Source organism: Sorex fumeus, unplaced genomic scaffold (assembly GCF_029834395.1).
Source record: "Sorex fumeus unplaced genomic scaffold, SorFum_2.1 ptg000008l, whole genome shotgun sequence".
Taxonomy (NCBI): domain Eukaryota; kingdom Metazoa; phylum Chordata; class Mammalia; order Eulipotyphla; family Soricidae; genus Sorex; species Sorex fumeus.
Window position 1 is genome coordinate 16,472,287 of NW_026606065.1, and position 2,546 is coordinate 16,474,832.

The 2,546-nt window shown below is 42.0% G+C and overlaps 1 pseudogene; it reads right to left on the minus strand.

The window, feature by feature from the left end:
* Window positions 1-1,376: 1,376 nt before the first annotated feature.
* On the minus strand, window positions 1,377-2,219 carry LOC130019324 (RNA-splicing ligase RtcB homolog; annotated as a pseudogene).
* Between the last annotated feature and the right edge of the window lie 327 nt (window positions 2,220-2,546).

Below are 2,546 nucleotides of genomic sequence, written 5' to 3' on the forward strand. Positions count from 1 at the left end.
GAACTGATCAATGATTGGAAGTTTGCCACAGGTATGTTGGAGGTGAAGAGCAGTTAGGATAGAGAAGGGACAAATATGACAATAATAGAAATGATAACTCTGAACAAAAACTGAGTATTGAAGGTATATAAAGGTATATGCATGAGTATCTGTATTGCAAACCATAATTCCCCAAAGGAGTCACAGAGAGAGACAGAGACAGGGACAGAGACAGAGAGAGGGAGGGAGGGATAGAGAGGGGGAAAGAGACAGAGATGCGAGAGACAGAGACAGAGAGAGACAGAGAGAGATATAGAGAGAAGGGAAAATGCCTGCCATACTGGCAGGAGGTGAGGGAGCTTGGGTATGGGGGGCAGGAGGGAAACTGGGGACATTGGTGGTGGGAAATGCACACTGATGAAAGAAGGGGTGTAGGAAAATTATATGACTGAAATCCAATCATCAACAACTTTGTAACTGTGCTTCTCACAGTGTTTAAAATAAACAAATAAATAAAAAAGACTTCTGAGGAAAAAAAAATTAAGCAGAATTGCCATTTATCCCAGTTTGTGTAGTGATGGACTCATTTTCCTCTTCCTGGAATTCTATTTCATCATTTTATGTCACTCCTAAAGTGTCCCAATTTAGAGGATTAAAAATATAGTCACGCGGCAATGAAACATGTCTTCCACCAAAGGCAAATATTCCTAGCTATTTCTTCCCTAATATGACTGCTTTGTATTGACATAACTACATGACTTAGTCACTCCTTTATTTATTTACTGAATGTACCTGGAGTAAACACCCTTACTACATATTAAAGCCAATTTAAAAGTCTCTTCTTTAAGAACACGTGCAATCTTAATATGATTTATAAATGAGAAAAATAAATGAGAGAAAAACCACTTAAAATGAATTCTTTCTTTACTGCTCTACGAACTCTTTGATTTTTGCACTTCCTTTGGAACTTCCTACTTATAAGCCTCTCTACTTTTCAGGCCAAGTTTGTTTTCTAATTCATTAACGCAATGAAACTAGTACTGTCTCATATTGTCTTCCATAAATTTTACAAATGAGTAACATACCTTTACTTTTCCTCGTAAAAGAGACATGCATTTTAACAGACAGTAAATCTCTGCTCATCATCTTTGATTTCTATCCTTCTGACATCTCAAATATTTTGTTCCATATATCTAGTAATTTTGTTTCTGTATTATCAGCCTTCCTTTTGTATGAAATTTTAATCCAAGGAGAGTATGGCCAACAAATTCAATTTCAATATAAAAACAAAAATTTTTTACTCTTTTTAGATTACAGTATCCTTTATTTGGTGGCTTTTATGTTGTGAGTCTGTGTCCATGTCAGCGAGGGCCGGCAGTGTTTGGCGACCTGGCCAGAAGCTCCTTTACCCTTTGATCACAGCGGTCGGTCTGAGCTTAATGGCCTTCTTGCTGATGCCGGCGTCGTGGCAGGTGTTCACCACGTCAGTCACGTTCTTATAGGGCTCTGGAGCCTCTTCCATGACCAGCTTGGGGGAGGCAACACGGATGGCAATTCCCATGTCTGCCAACTTGTCTAGAACATCCTGGAAATCTAAATTGCGTGGAGATTTTGCTCTGGATAACGCACGACCCGCTCCATGGCAGGTTGTTCCAAAGATCTCAGTCATGCCTTGTTCGGTGCCAGTAAGGACATAACTACAGGTCCCCATGGTGCCACCAATGAGCACTGGCTGTCCTGTGAGTTGGTAATCGACGGCGATGAGCTGGTGGTGAGGGGGGTAGACCCCTTTCTGTGCACCAGCAGCTCCGCTCCTTCCCGTCCACCACATGCTGCTCCACCTTGGCAATATTGTGGGAGACGTCATAGATCACATGAAGGTCCAGGTCATCGGGAGTTGTGTTGAAGACCTTGGCAAAGGCCTGGCGGGTGAGGAAGGTCATGGAGGAGCGGTTGACCCAGGCGTATTTTCCTGCCGCTGCCATTCCCTTCAGGTAATCCTGTCCCTCCGGGGAGGCAATGCGTGCACAGGTCAGCTGACGGTCATTGACCACGATCTTGTCTCTCTTCGTGGCCTTTTCCATAGCCACCAGAGCATCTGTGGCGACCTGGTGGCCCAAGCCTCTGCTTCCGCTGTGGATCATCACACACACCTGTCCCTTATGGTCAATGCCCATGTCCTCCTTAGATTAGTCTTCAAAATGATTAATCAACTCTATATGTAATTTGCAACCTGCCATTTACCTCTTAGTTTACTGTGTTTTAGTTCTATCTTATAACTCCATAAAAATTATCACCTGCAAAATCTCTCATTATTTTACTTTCTGAAAGCATTGATTCTCTCTTTCTTCCCCAATACATCAGTTATTTGCTTTTTGTACTTTTATATCCATGCTTACCAGGGCCCAACAATGACCCTTCCCTTTCCCCCTTTATGCTCATTGCTTTTGCATATCTCATCAAAAATTCCCCTGATTGCCTGAATACATATTTAATCACCTTTATACAGGTTATGAACCAACATTAAAAGCCATGTCTATTACTGAGAGTAATAAGGTGCATCAGCT